The 21,167-nt window shown below is 36.8% G+C and overlaps 1 protein-coding gene across 1 annotated transcript in view; it reads right to left on the reverse strand.

The window, feature by feature from the left end:
* The window catches only part of opn5 (opsin 5), a 33,555-nt gene extending 22,803 nt beyond the window's left edge, over positions 1-10,752 (reverse strand). Inside the window, exon 1 of the mRNA XM_088325100.1 lies at positions 10,580-10,752. The gene's annotated coding sequence lies outside the window, so the exon portion shown is untranslated. The remainder of the gene's footprint in view (positions 1-10,579) is intronic.
* Positions 10,753-21,167: the final 10,415 nt, after the last annotated feature.

The following is a 21,167-nucleotide window of genomic DNA, read 5'->3' on the forward strand; positions in this document are numbered from 1 at the left end:
AAAAATACCACAGAAATACTACAAAACCTACTACATAAATACCACTATGGAAGTACTACAAAAATACCACAGATATACTATAAAAATCCTACAACATAAATACTACTGTGGAAGTACTACAAAAATACCACAGAAATACTACAAAAATCTTACTAAGTAAATACCACTACGAAAGTACTATAAAAATACCACAGAAATACTACAAAAACCTACTGCATAAATACCACTATGGAAGTACTACAAAAATACCACAGATATACTATAAAAAATCCTACAACATAAATACTACTGTGGAAGTACTACAAAAATACCACAGAAATACTACAAAAACCTACTGCATAAATGCCACTACGGAAGTACTACAAAAAATACCACAGAAATACTACAAAAGCCTACTGCATGAATACCATTACGGAAGTACTACAAAAATGCCACAGTAATACCACAAAAATTGACATTGTTGCCAGTGTGGAAAAACTAAAAATAGGACTGAAAATACTATTACAGAAACATTTATGAAACACTATTAAATACTATTACAGTATTGCCACTGACATATGACATACTACTGCACAATACAAATACTGTAATACTACAGAAATATTCCAAAAATACTACTACAAAAATACTACTACGGAAGTACTACAAAAAAATGTCAGAGGCAATGTTCCCTGTCGTTTTCCTTAGGGGTCTGAGCGTTCAGACAAAGTCAGTGACCGACGCTTGAAACAACAGTGAGCAACGGCAATCCCAAGTGTGGCAACTAAGTCATTAGCAAACATGGCCAAAACTTGACATTACGTTGCATTTTGCTGAGTTTCCGTCAATGCAAAATTATTTGTCACTTTTGAAGGAATTGACTCTTTTTTGACTTTTTTTTTCTACTTTTTTTAAATTCCTTTAAAAAAAATCTCATTGTGTTTATTTTTTCCGAGCTTTTGCTTTTTCCTTTTTGTTCTCTATTTACTTTTTTCTTACATTTCTTTTTTTCTGGCTTTTTTTTCTACATTTTTCCTTCTTTTTCTCTTCCTTTTGTTTCTTTTTTTCTCAGCTTTTCACTCCTTTTTCATTTTGGTATTTTTTTCTTTTTTGTTCTATTCCCCCCTTTCCTTTAAGTCATGCTGTGCATCATTTTACATCATATTTGGTCATGTTGGGATGAAAGAAGCAAAAACAACCCAAAGAGCCGTTTAGGACCCAAAGGAGCCGGTTCCGTTGAGTGAGCCGAGCCGAAGAAGCCGGTTCTCGACAAGCTCTACTAACTTGACTCAACTTCGTTCTACTTCGACTCGACTTCAACATACGGCATTTAGGACACAACGTCAGGGGAACCCGTGTATTTTGACCTTCATGCACTGTAACCTTGACTTAATTGGCTTCTTAATTAGCAATTTCGAGCCCTGATTTTTGTGAGCTGGCTCCATTTTCTTGTGCGCTGAGAATGTGCGAGCAGTGCGCAGCTTAGAGGGAACACTGGTCAGAGAGCAGATTGTTGCACAGACATCGGTTTTGAAGAATCTTAGCATCTGTATTCCGGTCAGGTCTACTGGGTCATGATCCCTCGAGGTTTTGCAAGTGGAATCAAGACAGCAAGAACCCGCACATACCCAGGAGCTCACGTGGGAAGCCATCGTGTCTCCATGAACTTCCAAGTTCTCCACCAGAAGATCGAGAAATCACCGAACATCTGGATCGACCACACCTGATGCCTGGAACCTGGAGATGGTGGATAATTTCCAGGCCTTTATCGGCACGAAATCCTTAGCATTAGGGGTGGGACGACACGCTTTGGTCAGGATTCCGTGGTGCCCGTTCGACTGAAATGCCGACAGTGTGGTTCTGATCAGTGGTACCATTGGGGCGTCATTCGATTAAACAACAAAACCTCAAGAAGAAGAGTGGTCACCATAGCTACTCGTTTTGAGAGTAGAAGAAGAACAGACATCTTAGTTACTAGTTTTGAGAAAAAGAAGAAGAAGAGTGTCCATCTTGACTACACATTTTAAGAAGAAGACAAAGAGCGTCCATCTTGACTACAAATTTTAAGAAGAAGAAGAAGAAGAAGAAGAAGAGTGTCCATGTAAACGACAACTAAGAATCATTTTTCGGCCATCTTAGCGACTTGTTTTGAAAACAAGGTGAAGATGAGTGGACATCTTGACTACAAATTTCAAAAAGAAGAAGAAGAAGAGCGTCCATCTTTACGACAACTAAGAATCATTTGTGGCAATCTTTGTTACTCCTTTTGAAAAGAAGGTGAAGAGGAGTGGACATCTTGACTACAAATTTTAGGAAGAAGAAGAAGCGTGTCCGTGTAAACGACAACTAAGAATCATTTTTCGGCCATCTTAGCTACTCATTTTGAAAAGAAGAAGAAGAAGAAGAGTGTCCATCTTGACTACACGTTTCAAGAAGAATAAGAAGAGTGTCCATCCAAACGACTATTTCAAGATGAAGAGCAGCCATCTTAGCGACTTTTTTTGAGAGTAGAAGAAGAATGGCCATCTTAGCTGCTCATTTTAAGCAGAAGAAGAAGAGTGCTCATTTCACCTACATGTTTAACAACAAAAAAGAAAAGTGTCCACATTGGCTAATAGTCCAAAAAAAAAAGAAGAGCATCCATGTTTATGACAATTTCAAGATAAAGAGCAGCCATCTTAGCGACTTATTTTGAGAGTAGAAGAAGAATGGCCATCTTAGATGCTCATTTTAAGCAGAAGAAGAAGAGTGCTTATTTCACCTACATGTTTAACAACAACAAAAAAAGAGTGTCCACATTGGCTAATAGTTTAAAAGAAGAAGAAGAAGAAGAGCATCCATGTTTATGACAATTTCAAGATAACGAGCAGCCACCTTAGCGATTCGTTTTGAGAGTAGAAGAACGGCCATATTAGCTAATAGTTCTAAAAAGAGAAAGAAGAAGAAGAAGAAGAGCATCCATGTTTATGACAATTTCAAGATAAAGAGCAGCCACCTTAACGATTCGTTTTGAGAGTAGAAGAAGAACGGCCATATTAGCTAATAGTTCTAAAAAGAAAAAGAAGAAGAAGAAAGAGAAGAGTGTCCATCTTTACAACAACTAAGAATCATTTTTGGCCATCTTAGAAGAAAAGAAGAAGAGTGGCCATCTCACCTTAATAGAGCATCCACATTACATACTACTTTTAAGAAGAAGAAGAAGAAGAAGAAGAAGAAGAAGAGTGTCCATCTTAGCCAGGAATATTTTTGGCATTTCCGGTTGTTAAAGTCCAGGTTTCTTTCGTATTTGGCCATGGAAATTGATGAGATGAATTTGTTTCCGAACAGGCAAGCGAGTATCAAGTACTGTATTTATATTCCGAAGAACAATCCAGGAACGGGAATGTGGATTGCGAGGACGCCCTTTTTCCATTATCCCTCGGGTGTCGCGGAGGTCGAAAATCCTCAAATGGCAAAAATAAATAAAGTCCTCCAGACTCGCTCGCGCGAGAGGCCGACAAATTGCAGGTTTGGACGGACGCGCCCGCGTTCGATTCCGAGCGTGTTATTTATGCAAAAAAAAGAGAACAACTCGATTTATCCTTCGCTGGAATTACAAGCGAAAATATTTCCGTGACGGTCATCCCCCGCTGTATCACCGTTTACTACTTTGTGGGGTTTCATTGTGCATTGTATACAAAAACACAGAGGAAGATACTTTCTATCGCCAACAAAGTTGGACCTCTCCGTCCTCTAAATTTGCTCAGGAGCCACATCCGGGTCTTTGGCGCTCCCTGGTGGCTTCCTGGCAGGTTTTTTTAACATTTGATAATGGAAAAAGATATGGTTTCTGTATCACAAAACTGGACACGAGCGATTTGCCCACAAAAACATTTCAATGATCGTAATCCCTTGCTGTGTCAGTTTACTACTTCGCTACTTTTCATTGGTGCATTGAATTCTGCATTCTAATTGGCTAAATAGAAGAAGATGCTTTCTATCGCCAACAAAGTTGGACCTCTCCATCCTCTAAATTTGCTCAAGAGCCACCTCCGGGTCTTTGGCACTCCCTGGTGGCTCCCTGGCAGGTTTTTTTAACATTTGATAATGGAAAAAGATATGGTTTCTGTATCACAAAACTGGACACGAGCGATTCGCCCACAAAAACATTTCAATGATCGTAATCCCTTGCTGTGTCAGTTTACTACTTCGCTACTTTTCATTGGTGCATTGAATTCTGCATTCTAATTGGCTAAATAGAAGAAGATGCTTTCTATCGCCAACAAAGTTGGACCTCTCCATCCTCTAAATTTGCTCGGGAGCCACCTCCGGGTCTTTGGCACTCCCTGGTGGCTCCCTGGCAGGGTTTTTTGTTTTTAACGTTTAATAATGGAAAAATATATGGTTTCTCTATCACAAAACAGGACACGAGGGATTCACCCACAAATCAACTCACACTGGAGTTACCGGCAAAAACATTCCGATGACAGTAATCCCCCGCTGTATCACAGTTTACTACTTCACTACTTTTCATTGTGCATTGAGTTCTGCCTTCCAATTGGCTGAACAGAGGAAGATGCTTTCTATCGCATGAGAGTCTTTTGTGCTTCATGGCGGCTCCCTGTTGCGTTAAGAAATGTTTGATAACGGGAAAATAAGGTTTCTGTAGGACAAAATGGGACATAAGCGATTTGCCCACAAAAAATGCGTGTTTTTGGCGCTCCCTGGTGGATCCTTGGCGTTTTATTGTTCATGTTAGAAGAATATATGGTTTCTAAAGGGCAAAACAGGACACATTCTTAATGCTTTCCAATGATAATAACTAGAAAGAGTATGTGTTTCATGTCTTATGAGGTTATTGTTGTGTCTTACTCATATGTACTGCTTCAAAATGTAATGTATTATTATTATTATCATAAACAGCTCTTCATTTTTTGCAGCAATAGACATACTTTTTATTTTTGGGGGTTCAATATGACTTTTTTCTAAAAAATATTTTTATCTTATTATTATTATTATTATTATTATTTTTCATTATTTTTTATTTAGTCCAGGAAGGCTTTTTTGGGTTGCTGACCAGAAGTTCAATTCAGTTCCCCATAACGTCCACATGATGGCGACAAAGTTTCATGTGAATTATAATGGATCGTGTCCATAATCAATACACTCGAGCGATAAAACGAATATGCTAGTTTTCAAAAATGATTGTTGACAGTAGAGAAGTTATGTCTTCATATATAAAAAAAAACCTTAATAAGGTAAAGTACTTTTATGAGTTAAGTGTATACTTGAGCATGTAAGCTGTTTTTTAAAAAATAAATATTTCATAAATATATCAATAAAGGTTTCTACTTGGCGGGTTTTGACTCTTGAGGGACGTTTTTGGAACGCGACCCCAGTGAAAAACGAGGGATGACTGTCTTTGTCTGTGCCCGGTCGCCGTGTTTCGGATGGAAGCCCAAGAGGGTCATTATTCCATTCATAAAATCAACATTTAATCAAGAAAAACGTCCTTAAAAGGAATCTTCAGTTCATAAAAACGACCATTAAAATGAAAAAGCTTTTAGCCAACTATTTGAAGTAACATTTTATCATGATTGTAAATTGGTTTATAGCTTAAAGAACGTATGGTAGCCCAAGAGGGACAAGATTCCATTCATAAAATCAACATTTAATTAGTTCAAAACGTCCTTTGATGAATTGAATCAGGGCACTCTTGGGCTTCCTTACTTTTCAGGCTTGACTTGATTCTTCCTAAATATAAAAAATAAATACATCTAAATCAAATAAAATAAAATATAGTTTTTAAAGTTTTTTTTAAACAAATTGCAATGGAAAGACAACAAAAATACTACAGATATATGCAAACATTTTACAGTGGAAATACTTACAAAACTACAACAGAAATACTACAACCAAATTACCACAAAACGCAAAATCACATTTAGTGCTTGTAACAGGAATCGAATATAACATTTCTTTCAAAATAAAAGCAAAATCTGAAAAGGAAAAATACAACAGAAATACTACAAAAATACTCCTAGATTATTACTATAATACAAAATACTACTAAAAAAAATTGTATAAAATACAACTACAGTATAATTACAAAACCCTGCAAAAATACTGCCATGAAAATACTATGAAGAATATTACAAAAATACAACAGAAATACCACAAAAAATACTACTAGATTAATACAATAATACAAAATACTACTAGAGAATTAGTATAAAATACAACTATAATTTAATTACAAAACCCTGCAAAAATACTGCTATTAAAATAATACGAAAAATATTACAAAAATACTACAGAAATACTACAAAAAATACTACTGTGGAAATACTTACAAAATATCACGACAGTAATACTTGAATACAAAAATACTACAACAGAAATACTACAAAAAAACCCTCCTAGATTAATACTATAATACAAAATACTACTACAGATTTTTTTTTTAATAAAATACAACAACAGTATAATTTCAAAACCCTGCAAAAATACCGCAATGAAAATACTACCAAAAATATTACAAAAATACTACAGAAATACTACAAAAAATACTACTGTGGAAATACTTCCAAAATATCACTACAGAAATACTTGAATACAAAAAAAACTACAACAGAAATACTACAAAAATACTCCTAGATTACTAATATATTACAAAATACTACTAGAGAATTAGTATAAAATACAACTACAGTATAATTACAAATCCCTGCAAAAATACTGCTATGAAAATACTCCAATAATATTACAAAAATACTTCAGAAAAACTAAAAAAATACTAGGGTGGAAATACTTCAAAAATATCACTACAGTAATACTTGAATACAAAAATACTATGACAGAAATGTTCGGACTAAATACTCCAACTGCAGAAAATACTACAGAAATACCACAAACATACTCTAATTGAAATACTAGAAATATAATACTGCAGAATTCAAACAATACTGGGCAAAACCTACAGTAATATTACAGAAAAACCACACAAATATGACAACAAAGGCTACAAAACTACTAAAAAAAATACAAGTATAGTAAGAGTACAAAACTAAATACCAAATTGAGTGCTTAAAAGTTGGGATCTCATATTTTTAAGAAATACTGAAATACTTTTACAGTAATACTATAACACAGAAGTATAAGCACAGAAATTCAACTGCAGTAATACTACAAAAACACAAAACAAATATTGCAATGGAAATACTACAAAAATACTAGCAAGGAAAGACATCAAATATTCTTTTACAAAAATACCTTTACAGTAATACTATGATACAAAAATAATACTACATAAATATTACAACAGAAATACAACAAAAATTCAAATATGGAAATACTACTAAATACTGCGGATATATTACAAAAATACTACTGTGGAAATGCTAAAAGATACGACTGCAGAAATACAACATAATACTACAAATAAAATACAGTAATACAACAAAAACACTACCAAATCTAACTGCAGAAATACAACAGAAACTACATTAATACTGCAAAAATACAACAGAAATACTACGAAAATTCAAATATGGAAATACGACTAAATACTTCAGAAATATCACAAAAATACTACTGTGGAAATGCTAAAGGATACGTCTGCAGAAATACAACGTAATACTACAAATAAAACACAGTAATACTACAAAAACACTACAAAATCCAACTGCAGAAAATACAACATAATACTACAATAGAAATACAGTAATACTACAAAAACCAACTGCAGAAATACAAGAAAAACTACAGCAAAACTGCAAAAATACCACAGAAATACTACTAAATACTCCAGAAATATTACAAAAATACTACTTTGGAAATGCTAAAAGATACGACTGCAGAAAAACAACATAATACTACAAATAAAATACAGTAATACTACAAAAACAAATCCAACTGCAGAAATACAATAAAAACTACAGTAATACTGCAAAAATACAACAGAAATACTACCTAAAATTCAAATATGGAAATACAACTAAATGCTTCAGAAATATCACAAAAATACTACTTTGGAAATGCTAAAAGATACGTCTGCAGAAATACAACGTAATACTACAAATCAAATACAGTAATACTACAAAAACACTACCAAATCAAACTCCAGAAATACAATATATTAATACAAATAAAATAGAGTAATACTACAAAAACACTACAAAATCATTCTCCAGAAATCACAATACTACAAATAAAATACAGTAATACTTCAAATACACTACAAAATCACACTCCAGAAATACAACATAATACTACAAATAAAATAGAGTAATACTACAAAAACACTCCAAAATCAAACTGCAGAAATACAAAATAATACTACAAATAAAAAAGAGTAATACCACAAAAACACGACAAAATCCAACTCCAGAAATACAACATAACACTACAAAAAAAATACAGTAATACTACAAAAAACACTACAAAATCCAACTGCAGAAATACAAAATAATACTACAAATAAAATACAGCAATATTACAAAAACACGACCAAATCTAACTGCAGGAATACAACAAAAACTACAGTAATACTGCAAAAATATAACAGAAAGACAACAAAATACAATTATATTAATACTACAAAACTAGATATCTAATGTAGTGCTTAAAACAGGGATTTTATATATTGATATATAACATTTATATATATATATATATATATATATATATATATATATATTTAACTTAGTAGTATAAGTACTTGATTCGAGCAGGGGAGAATACTCTCTGTAATGGATCAGTTGTCAGGAATGACAAACGAAGCCTCGTTGGTGTGTCGCCGATCGTATCGAAGCCATTCAACAAGTCGTCCTTCCCCGTCAAAATAAAAGGGACAAGCCATCCAACAAGTCGGCCTCCCCCATCAAAATAAAAGCGTCAAGGACACCTGGTCCAATTCGGATTAGTATCGCTTTTCTGTGTGCGTACGATCAGAGGGCGTGTTGGTTTTTCTAGTATTTCCACAGCAGAGTTATCATAGTATTTGTATAGTAGTACTATAGTTGCATTTTTAGAGTATTTCTGTCATAGTGTTTTGTACTGTATTACTATAGTAGTACTGTAGTTTTACTTTTGTAGTCATTCTACAGTAGTATTTTGTAGTACTACCATGGTAGTATTTTTGTATTTTCACAGTAGAATTGTGTAAGTATATATGCAGTATTTTTTATAGTTTTTGTGTTGTAATATTTTTGTAGTATTTCTGTAGTGGTATTTTGGTATTGTACTGTATTACTGTAATGGTATTTTTGAAATATTTCTCTTGTGATATTTCTGTAGAAATATTTGGGAAGTATTTCCATACTTGTTTTGTAATATTACTGAAGTTGTATTTCTGCAGTAGAATTTTTGTATTGTACTGTATTACTGTAGTAGTACTTTAGTTTTACTTTTATAGTCATTCTACAGTAGTATTTTGTAGTACTACCATGGTGGTGTTTTTGTATTTCCACAGTAGAATTACGTTAGTATATATGCAGTATTTTTTTTTATAGTTTTTTTGTTGTAATATTTTTGTAGTATTTATGTAGTGGTATTTTTGTATTGTACTGTATTACTGTAATGGTATTTTTGAAATATTTCTCTTGTAATACTTCTGTAGAAACATTTTGGACGTATTTCCATCATACTAGTTTTGTAATATTACTGTAGTTGTATTTCTGTTGTAGTTTGCCTGTAGTTTTACTCTAGTTTTACTTTTGTAGTCATTCTACAGTAGTATTTTGTAGTACTACCATGGTAGTATTTTTTTATTTTCACAGTAGAATTCTGTTAGTATATATGCAGTATTTTTATACTTTTACTGTAGATGATTTTTGTAGTATTTGTGTTGTTATATTTTCGTAGTATTTCAGTATTCATATTTCTGGAGTAACATTTTGTATTATTGTACTGTATTCCTGTTTGTAGTATTTTGGCGGTATTTTGGTTGTGGTATTTCTTAAGTAGTATTTTTGTTTTATGGTACTGTATTACTGTCATTGTATTGTTTTGTAGTATTTTCAGAGTGGTATTTTTGCCGTATTTCAGTCATATTTTTGCAATATTTTTTTAGTGTTTTTGTAATATTACTGTCGTTGTATTTCTTTTGTAGTATGTTTGTGGTATGTCTGTAGTATTTGTCTAATGTCCTTCTAGTATTTCTGTCGTAGAATAGTAGTATTTTTACTGTAATAGTGCTTATTGAGTAGTTTTCCTTTTCTGAATAAAAACAAAATAATAGATTCGCCCCCTGATTTCAAGCACTAGATGTAATTTGTACTTTTGTACTATTTTTGTGGTATTTCTGCAGTAACGTTTTCGTGGTTGACACTCAAAGATGGCACCCAAAAACACATTTTTAGGAGTAGTACTTTATTTACAATTCAATATTTTGCCCATTTTGTGTTGGGCGGACCGGATAAACAGGCTAAAGGGGCCGCGTGTGGCCCGCTGGCCCTATTTTGGAATATGGAGTAACATTTTTTTTTTTTTTTAATGAATCTTCAAATTAGCATCCGGAGGACAGGAATCACACCGTAATTGATGTTTTTTAATTGATAAAAATGAAATAAACTCTAAAATGTGTTGACAAATAAATACAAATAATGTTAAAGTTGCTTACCTTGTCGTGGTCGCTCATCGGGCGAGTTTTGGGGCAGAAATGCCGGAAATCGAATTAATTGTTTCTCGTGAGGGCTTGAAAACAAAATCCCGTTTAGAAATTCAAAAAAAGAAGCGAGAAATTAAAAAAAAAAGAAATAAAAAAGGCGAAAAATAGAAAGCGCCGTTTTTGCTCCAACTTGTCCGCTTTCGATCCCGAAGACTATGCGAGCGTGAGTATCATCAAGTTGGCGAGCGTTAGCCCAGCTACTTCCGGTTGGCGCTTTCAGCGTAAAGGTGATGGCGAATTCTCCGGTTTCTGTTATTTGGTTGAGTTTGGGAGATGGATGGAGGCGTGCTGGTGTTTGAAAAGAAGGGTTGAAAAACAGAGAGAGGTTTTATTTCAATGATTTTGATTTCATAACTCTTTTGGTGGCATCCGTTTCAAAACAGGAAGTGAATTTCAATGGCTCTTTCATTCGGCTTAATTTCAATGTCTCCCCTCATTTCTTCTTTTTTGCTCAATTTCCATTCGGTTCGATTGATTTTCTCTATTTTATTTTTTCTCTGATTTTTTTTTTTAAAATCTTTGGCTTCCATTTTTCATTGTTCATTTGAATAAATTCAATTTTTTTGATGAGGTTCAATTTCCTTTTGGTTGAATCTGTTGGTTGATTTGACTCAATTCCATTTCAATTGATTTTGACAATTCGTTCGGAGTCTGTTTGCTGGGGGGAGGGGTCATTTTCTATTTTTTTTTGTTCAATTTCTTTTTTGGGGGGCCATTTTCAGACCTGATTTCAACGTGGTTTTATTTTACATGAGTCAGTTGCTTTTTTTTCCCACCCTTTCTCTTTTTCTCTTTTTTTTTCTTAAGTTGAAACTCTTTATTTTCCTTCTCTTTCTTTTTTCTATTTCTTTCTGTCTCCTTTTTTCTCTCTGCTTCCCTTTATTTCTCTATCTTTTTTATTTCTTCATCTCTCTCTCTCTCTCCACTTTTTTCTCTCTATTTCTCTCTCTTGCTCCACTTCTCTCTCTCTCTCTCTCTCCCTCTCTCTCTCTTACTCCACTTCTCTCTCTCTTTCTCTATCTACACCCCTCTCTCTCTCTCCACTTTTTCCTCTCTCTCTCTTTCTCTCTCTCTCTCTCTCTCTGTATTCCTTTCTCTCTTTCTTACCATCTCTTTTTCTTCCTCTTTCTTTCTCTTTGTCTCTTTTTCTCTCTATTTTTCTCTCCGTGTGGCCCCCGAGCACAAATAAATAATTCCCCGTCCTCTCCACCATTGAAAAAAGAAAAAGAAAAAAGAAAAAAAAAACCTCCTGAGCATCCACTTGGCCGATTTTCTTCCCGGTACCCGAACGCATCCCAATCATCTTCATTGCCAATTAGAGGAGAGGAACGGGAAGGACGCTGATCAAGGTCAAAGGAATCAGGGGCTCGAGTGCTAACGACACAAAAAAAAAAAAAAAAAAAAAATGAAGGGCCAGTAAAGGAGAACAACCTCGTTTCCAGACCAGACTAGACGATCAGGTCCGACCGAAAGCCCATCGTCAATCGGCGCCTTCAGAACGAAGCTTGGAAGCTACCGTTCCATCTCGGTCGCTTCGTTTTTTCACCTCTAGAGCGATCTACACGATTGGTTGGAAAAGCCATCCCGGCTAAACGTGTTGTGTCCTGGTAGAGTAGAATGTCTTTCGTTCTATTTTGACTTTTTGTTTGGTGGACCGGATGAATAAGCCCGCCCGGCTGCCTATGGCCCGGGGGCCCGAGTTTTCTCCCCCACCCCTGGTCGAGAGGATGGTGAGGCACAGAGAAACAGTGTGAGGAAAAATAAAGGCAAAAACTATTTTTGAAATACGCAGTCATTGAGGAGGTGTTGAAGATGTGGGCGGAGGCTTGCGATGGGGGCCTCCCACCAGTGGGGGCGCTGTTCCTTATGTGCCGCTCTTCGTATTTCTCCTTTTTATTCTATTATCGGCAGCCATCTTTCTTTTTTTCTTTCCATTAGCAGCGTCCATTCTGTTTTTTTCTTTTCCCTCTCTTTTAACAGTGGTTATATCTTTTTTTCTCTTTTGTTAACAGCGGAATTTTTTTGTTTGTTTTGTTAATTGTTTTTCTCTCTCTTACCGGCGGCCATTTTTTCCTTTTTTCTCTCTTTTAACAGTGGCCATTTCTTTTTCTTTTTTCTCTTTTGTTAACCATGGATTTTTTTTTTTAATTCTCTCTGGAGACTGAGGCCATTTTTTTCTTTTTCCTCTCTATTAACAGAGGCCTTACTTTTTCTTTTTTTTCTCTTTGTTAACAACAGCAATGTTTTTTTCTTGTTTTTTTTCCCTCTCTCCTACCAGCGGCCATTTTCTTCTTCTTTCTCTCTTTTAACAGTGGCCATTTCTTTTTCTTTTTTGTTAACTGTGGATTTTTTTCCTTTATTTGTTTTTCTTTCTATGAACTGCGTCCATTTTTTCTTTTTCCTCTCTTTTAACAGTGGTCTTTTTTCTCTTTCTTATCAACAGCAATATTTTTTCTAGTTTTTTTCTCTCTCCTACCGGCAGCCATTTTTTTTTCTTTTTTCTCTTTTGTTAACCGCAGATTTTTTTTGTTCTTTTCTTTTTTAATGTTTTTTTTCTCTCTATGAACTGCAGCCATTTTTTTCTTTTTCCTCTCTATTAGCAGCGGCCTTACTTTTTCTTCTCTTCTCTCTTTGTTAACCACGGCATTGTTTTTTCTCTTTCTTTTTCTTTCTATTAACGGCGGCCATTTTTTTTTTCTTTTTTTCTCTCTCCGAACGTCGGCCATTTCTCGCCGCGACCCGCGAAGATTGTCGCCTTTCGCACCTGAAATGGAAACGGCGTCGAAGGTGATCCCGAGGTCAGGACGGGAAATTTCTCGGCCCGGAAGCCATTTTCGTTCCTTTGTCGCCCGTAAAAATAGACAAAAGGCGGACTGAGGTAAATCTTCATCAATTTAAAGGGACAGTGTGCAATAGTTTGACCTCTAGATGTGGCAGTGTAGTGCAACTAAAAACGTGTGCTAAAAGGCACAAGGACGAATACAAACTATGGTGGATTAAAAGTGACCGAACCGTAGAACTTTTGCTTTTTTTTTTTTTTTTTTTTTTTTTTTTTTTGCTTGGCCTTTTGCGAAAAAAAAAGATGAAGAGAAAGAGAAAGATAAAAAGACGGGTAAAAAGATAGATAAAAAGATAGATGAAAAGAAAGTTAAAAAGAAAGATAGGAAGAAAGATGAAAAGAAAGATGAAAAGAAAGAAAAAGAAAGATAAGAAAGATGAAAAGAAAGATAAAAAGAATGATAAGAAAGATAAAAAGAAAGGTGAAAAGAAAGATGAAAAGAAAGATAAAAAGAAAGATAAGATAGATGAAAAGAAAGATAAAAAGAATGATAAGAAAGATAAGAAGAAAGATGAAAAGAAAGATGAAAAGAAAGATAAAAAGAAAGATAAAAAGAAAGATGAAAGAAGAAAATTAAAAGGGCAAAATAAAAAAGGCAAAACATAAATTTAGGAAGAAAAAGGGTGTACAAAAGCAAAAACAATAAAAAGTAAAGAAAAAAACTTAAAGAGGGGTAAAAAAAAAGAGAAAAAGAACAAAAAAGCAAAAACCATAAAGAGAAAGTAAACTATAAGGGGAAGAGATAGAAAAAAGGGGGGAAAAAAGAATAAGAAGAAAGAAAAGGGCAAAAAATAAAGCAAAACGATAAAAAGGGAAAAAGGAAGTGAAAAAAGTGGTGAAAAATAAAGTAACAAAGAAAAAGGAGAGCAAAGAAGAACTTGAAAAAAATGACAGGTTTCATAAATGTGCTATTTCTCAAGCTGCCAACATTTGAAAAATGCACATTTTGATGATAGTTGATGTACTTTTTCTTACTTTCCCAATCCAAATTGTTTTGTGATCAACTAGAAAGACACACTGTCCCTTTAAAGAAACCATTGTTGATCCTTTTCCGGCGAGTTGGACGAAAATCCGACCGAATTGCGATTTCGATTGATTTCACCCTGCTTTGTGACTGACAGGCGCATTGTTTTCGTTCCCACAACAAAAGCAAATTCGGGGACGTCGTGAAAAAGCCGCAGCTGCGTCTTTTGTCGTCCTTGGCATTTTCATCTCGGCGGAGGAACAGATGGCGCCCCGAGAAACGGAGTTTGCACCGACGCGCTTTTCGCGGTTAGCGACATCTGTTGAGCTGGAAAAATGGAGAATCAGCCCTTTTTGGAAACTTTCCCCTCTTTTCTTCCCTTACCCCATTCTCTTACTTACCTCTTAACTCTTCTTTCCACCCCATGGCGTGTCACTTGTTGTGATTACCCTCCTATCACAACTCTCCCTCTTTGCTGATTAACACTAAAAGTCCCAGGAATTGTCTCACCCCTCCAGAACGACCAACGGACAGCCAAAAGGCTGTGTTATGTTATGTCACTTGTTGTGTTTACCCTCCTATCACAGCTCTCCCTCTATTTAACACTAAAAGAATCAGGAATTTTCTCACTTCTCCAGAACGACCAGCGGACAGGCTTTGTTATTTCAAAATGAAGAAAAAAAGACTATAGAAATACTACAACAGTAATACTATGATACAAAAACACTATTACAGAAACATGACAACTAAAATACTACAACAATTCAACTACTGTAACATTAAAAAGAAAGATACTAGTATGGAAATACCACAACAGTACTATTATAATACAAAAATACTGCTACATAAATGTTACGACAGTAATACTACAAATGTACAACTATAGTAATAGATGAAAGTAAGCAATATTTCATTCCTATATTCGATTCCATGGCGATTTCCACGGAAAATCAACAGCGCCCAGATGCTGAAGGTGCTGTATCTGAATCAGATCAGGTTTCCCCTGCTACTAATAACCATGGAAACTGGTCCTATGCTTTTCATGCGGGGGAGAAAACCCACATGAAAGAAAAAGAAGAAGAAGAAAAAAATGAAATAAAAGAAAAACAAAAAAATAGAAAAACAAAAAAAGAGAAAAAGAAAAAGAAGAAATTCGAAGGAAAAGAAAAACATTTAAAAAAATGAAAAAGAAGAAAAAGAAAAAATTGAAGAGGAAAAAAAAAAACTAAAGAAGATAAAGAAGAAAAAGAATGAAAAAGACAAAGAGAGGAAAAGGAGAGGAAACCCCCAAAGATTGGAAATAGAAAAAAGGGGAAGAAGGTCAAAAGAAAGAATAGAAGGTATAAAATAAAAAAGAGAGAAAAAAAAGGAAAGTAAAGTCATGCAATAGTTTTCCTTCGTGACGCAGCAGAAGAGTGGGATCAATTAGCGGCGGCAGCAAGCAACACCTCCAGTGTTAAACGCAAACAACACTTAGCGCTCGAAAACCCGACTTCCATTTTTAGCCCGACTGCCAAAAAAGTGACGTAGGAAGGCTTCGGGTTTTCATCGGCTTTGCAGGAAGCCGTTCCCCCCGTTTCAAAATAAAAGCATTTTGAGCAATCGTTTCTCGTACGAACCAAAGCTTCGATCGCTAACTTTTGAAGCCAAAACCCAACCCCCCTAAAAGGCTTCAAACTCTGGTCTGAAAACCTTAAAACGCCTCAAAACCTCCGTTCGGGGTCCGCACCAGAGTACAAAACCCGAGTTTGATGGACAAAAACCTCCATTTGAGATCCAAACCTGAGTCGGTAACTCTCCAGATGCTTTAAAAACCTTCATTCCAGGTCCCGACCCGTGTTTGAAACCGTGAAACCGCGTTTTAAAAGCTCAGTTTGAGGTCCAAACCAGAGTTTGTAAAAAAGAAGGGAAAAGAAAAAGAAAAAGGGAAAAAAAGCAAGAAAAAAAAGGAAAAAGAAGAGAGAAAGAAAAAGGAAAAGTGAAAAAGAAGAGGGAGAAAGGAAAAAGGAGAAAGAAGGAAAGGAAAAAGAAAAAGGAAAAAGAAGAGGGAGAAAGGAAAAGGAAGAAAGGAAAAGGAAAAAGAAGAAAAAGAAAAAGAAGAAGACTCGCTCACATTTTCCTTTTTTTTTCAAGAGCAACTAAGAAACTCTAAAATGCTTCAAATCCTAATTTGAGGTCCAAACCAGAGTTCGTAAAAAAGAAAAGGAAAAAGAAAAAGAAAAAAAGAAAAATATTTTTTTTTTAAAAAAGAACTCTTTTTTTCTCTCTTTGACTTCTCTTTTTCTACTCATTTCTCGTTGTCTCTTTCCTTTTATCTCTGTTTTGCCCTCTCTAGTTCTTTCTTCCTTTTTGTTCTTGTCTCTTTCTCTCCCTCTGTCCCTTTCTTTCTTTCTTAGCATATTTTTTTCTTTTATTTTCTCTGTCTTCTCTCGTATTCTTTTTCTTATTCTCTCTCTCTTACTTTTTCTTATCTCATATTCTCCTGGAGCATCCCTCTTTTCCTCTGTCTCTCACTCTTTTCTCTCTCTTTTAATTTTATTTTTTTCATGTTGTCTCTCTTTCCTTTTATCTCTGTTTTGCCCTCTCTAGATCTCTTTCTTCCTTTTCTTTTTTGTCTCTTTCTCTCCTTCTGTCCCTCGTTCTTTCTTAGTATCTTTTTTCCTTTTCTCTTATTTTCTCTCTTTGTCTTCTCTCGTATTCTTTTTCTTATTCTCTCTCTTACTTTTACTCTTACTCTTACTTTTTCTTATCTCATATTCTCTTTGAGCATCCCTCTTTTCCTCTGTCTCTCACTCTTTGTCTCTCTCTTTTTGACTTTTTTTTTCTATTTATTTCATGTTGTCTCGCTTTCCCTTTATCCGTTTTGCCCTCTCGTTCTCTTTCTCCCTTTTCTTTTGTCTTTCTCTCCCTTTTGCTCTTTCCTTCTGTCCCTTTTTTCTTTTCTCTCTTATTTTCTCTCCCTCTCTCTCTCCATCTTCTCTCGTATTTTTTTTCCATCTCCCTTTCTTTTGTCTTCTCTCTTATTCTCGCTTTCTGTCCATTTTCTCTCATATTCCTTTTCTGTCGCCTTTCTTTTGTCTTCTATTATTCTCTCTTTTACTTTTTCTTATCTCTTATTCTCTTTATGCATTCCTCTTTTCCTCTCTTTGACTCTCTTTGTTGCCCTCTTTCTAGTTGTTGCGCTCTGTCTATTTTCTCTTATTTCACATTGTCTCTCTTTCCCTTTATATCCATTTGCTCTCATTCTGCTTATTCTCTTCTCTTCTTCTATTCTTCTCTCTCCTACTCCCTTTCTTTTGTCTTCTCTCTTATTCTCTCTTGCTTTATCTTCTCTCTTATTCTTTTTGAGCATCCCCCTTTTTCCTCTCACTCTTTTTTTCTCTCTTTGACTTCTTTTTATTTCACGTCGTCTCTCTTTTTCTTTCTCTTAATTCTGCTTCTTCTCTTCCCCTCTCTCCTCAATCCACTCCTCCCTTCCGGCTAAAATCAATCCATAATTCTGACACGTCCCCTTTAATTGGACACGGGGACGGACAAATAGCAACTAAAGAGGAAAAAAACAACCATCCCTAGGATGAGGGGATGAAAGGGAAGCAGCCCGCATCTGGGAATTGCTTTTCGGAGATCAACAAAGGATTCTGGGAATGAAATCGCACGACGAAGTAGACGACAAAAAAAACCCCCAATTTTCATCAAAGTGGAGAAGTGGCCGAGCGCGTTTCATTCGCTCGTTCGTATCGACCGTCGAATTGGCAAACTCCGAGGAAACGGAACGGTCCCTAGGCTGCGAACGCGTCAGGGTTCGAACCCCCGGTCGCTCCCCGACCCCCGAAAGCCGACAACGTATGCGGTAACACGGACGGGACGCGCCCCGCGGCACGTGCGCTCCACACGTCAGCGTTGACTCAGTTCGAGGGAGCTGGAAGGAGATTAAAACCCTCTTCTTCTCCAATGAGAACAATATCACTGTCGTGGTTGCCATGGCGCCCAATTGGTCCCTGCTCTGTGGCGTCAGCTTCTGTCACGGTTGCCAGGGCACCCAATTGGCCCCGCCCATGGACACGAGCTGAAACGCGTTGACAGATTGCTGCCTGGGACTACTTAAACGCCGTCTTGTGAGTCTCCTTTTGTCGGACCGTCTGCAAAACTCTTTTCAAGCCCTGTGAATCCCCGTTTTTTGGTCTCGTTTTGCCAAGCCCGTTTTGTTCCCAACCCGACCTGTTTGATTTTGACTACTTTCTTTCTTCAATCTACTTCCGCGACTGACAATCCCCAGATTGAGTGTGCGCTCATTCCGCTTCTCCCCAATAAACTGAGTAACGTTACGCGATTGGGTTCTGCTTCCGGTTTCCTGCGAGTGGGTTCTGCTTCCGGTTTCCTGTCCCGGTCCTGACAATCACAGGTGTTACTTGTAAAATGACGGAGGAACAGCCAAGCAATATGGTTTTCCGGCGACACTCTTTTGCAGGCATTCCATTGCAAACTATTCAATTCGGTGATACGGAAAGCACGATGTAAACGCAGTCCATTTACCTCTTAAACAGAAAGTTCAGTCGGCTAAAACTGGAGCGATATCGTCAAACTTTCTGAACCCGGTCGGAAGTCTCGCTGGCGCGGTTTGAACCGGCAGCAAACTTTTGATGCCGGGTGTCAGGGGACCTGAGAGTGACACGCTCGTTCAAGCTGCGAAGAAAGAAACACATGAAGTGTAATCTCAGCATCTGATTTCCACGGCTACAGGCAAACTTTATAAAACATTATGAAAGTGTAACAAAGCTATTTTAATCACATTTTTCACAACTGATTAGGATCATATTCATCCATCCATCCATGATCTGCAGCACGTATCCTCAGTAGGGTCACGGGGGTGCTGGAGCCCATCCCAGCTATCTTCAGGCAGTGGGCAGGGGACACGCTCACTCGATTGCCAGGGCACACAGAGACAGACAACTCACTCGCTCATTCACACCTAGGGACAATTTGGTGTCTCCAACTGACCTGCAGAAAGAAACCTAAATGCCCGGAGGAAACCCACACTGGAGGACCAGGGAGAACATGTAAACTCCCACAGGGAGGCTGGTAGCTAGAACAAAACCCTGGACCTCCGCACGGTGGCAATTTGGTGTCGCCAACTGACCTGCTGGAAGAAACTGAAATGCCCGGGGGGAAACCCACGCAGGCCCAGGGAGAACATGCAAACTCCCATAGGGAGGCCAGAAGCTGGAATAAAACCCTGAACCTCTGCACAATGGCGATTTGGTGTCGCCAACTGATCTGCAGGAAAAAAACTGAAATGCCCTGAGGAAATCCACGCAGGACCTGGAGGAACATGCAAACTCCCGCAGGGAGGCCGGTAGCTAGAATAAAACCCTGGACCTCCGTACAGTGGCAATTTGGTGTCGCCAACTGACTTGCAGGAAGAAACTGAAATGCTTGGAGGGAACCCATGCAGGACCAGGGAGAACATGCAAACTCCTACAATAATTCATCGCAAGAGGAGAATTCCTTCGCGTTCCTGTAAAATGGAACTCAAATCCTGATCTAAGATGTAGCCAAAATCAATGGAATGCTGTTCTGGAACACAATTAGCAAAACTAAACATTGTATTTGATACCATTTTCAAGTCTAGGCGTTTCCAAAAGTGGCCTTCTGGAGATGACCAGTTTACAGCCCTAAAAGTATTTTACATAGGCCAATTTTAGATGTTGTGAAAGAGTTGTAAATATATGACTTCTTTTTTCAAGTCAATCCATGATTTTGCACACTTGCAAACTGTGCATACAAATGAATCAAGATGGGCTAAAGATTTTTGAAGCTGAATTAATCATGAGGTTGGTTTTTTTTTTCCAAACAGGCCCTCATAGGTCGTCACAGACTAAGGACCGTGAAAAAAAAGCATGCCGTTGGCCGAGAGCGGTATCAAAGAAAAGGTCAGGGGCTAACGAAAGTATTGGAAATCATCCGAGGAGTCTACTTATTTTTAAAGGGGAGTCATGGAGACAAACAGAAAGATGCAGGAATGCTTTTAGGCGGATTTTTATACCAACTTTCTAGTTTCGGGGTATCTTGTTTCAGACGGATGGGGACGTTACTGTGATGACTACATAATGATGACTGTTTTCAGGGACCAGTGACACCGCGTGTTTATTACCGGTCTGCCCGGCGGGCCCCGGGACCCGCAGGGGTTAAAATCTCCACAACTTCGGTGGAGTGTCATCTGCAAATAGAAACGCCGTGAAGAGATAGAAAGTGGAAGGTCATCTCTATTGGATTAAGCTCTATGGCCGAGTCATGCGATGCTCCAGAGGCCCCGGCTAACTCGCATGTTGCGAAAGTCAACCCCCCCTTCACCGAGGAAGCATCTTCTAGAACGGGGGTGTCCAAAATATTTGAACTCGAGGGCCACACGATAGACAAACATTCTCTCAGGGGCCGGACTAGTAGATTCAAGAGAAAGAAAAAGAGAGAGAAAGAAATAAGAGAAAGAGAGGGAGAGAAAAAGAAATGGGGTGGGACAAAGAAAGATAGAGGGATAATGTGAGAAACAAAAGAGATAAAAAAGAGAAATAATGAGGGAAGGGGAAAGAAAGAAATCCAAAGAGAGACAGAATAAAGAGGAGAGAAAAAGAGAGAAAGTGAGAAGAGGTAAGTGAGAGAGCGTGAGGGAAAAGGAAAAAAGGAAGAGAAAGAGAAAGCAAAAGAAGGTAAAAAGACAGAGAGAGAAATAGACAAAGAGG

The sequence above is a fragment of the Urocampus carinirostris genome, chromosome 20 (genome assembly GCF_059441175.1).
Source record: "Urocampus carinirostris isolate Australia breed hairy pipefish chromosome 20, RoL_Ucar_1.0, whole genome shotgun sequence".
NCBI classification, from domain to species: domain Eukaryota; kingdom Metazoa; phylum Chordata; class Actinopteri; order Syngnathiformes; family Syngnathidae; genus Urocampus; species Urocampus carinirostris.